Genomic DNA, 285 nt, shown 5'->3' with positions numbered 1-285 from the left:
CCGGGAAGCGAGAAAGCCCCTTTATTTCTGCGTTTTGGGGTTTTAAAAAAAATTACTATTTTTCTAATGAATGTCGTCGATTAGTGCCCGAGCGTGGTTGCGTGGGCAGCGGCGAGAGGGAAGCCCCCGCTCTGGCGATGCCCTTCCGGCTGCTGCCGCCCGATCCCCGGCAAAACAAAACCTCTGCGCCTCGCCGGGAAAAACCGGCCTTCGGCATCGTTCCTGCCCGCAGGCGACACAGGAGAAGGCGAACCCGCCCTGAGACCCCCGGCAAGAGACTTTTTG

This window comes from Aptenodytes forsteri, unplaced genomic scaffold (assembly GCF_000699145.1).
Source record: "Aptenodytes forsteri isolate BGI_AS27 unplaced genomic scaffold, ASM69914v1 Scaffold126, whole genome shotgun sequence".
NCBI lineage: Eukaryota > Metazoa > Chordata > Aves > Sphenisciformes > Spheniscidae > Aptenodytes > Aptenodytes forsteri.
This window is presented reverse-complemented; position numbering follows the sequence as displayed.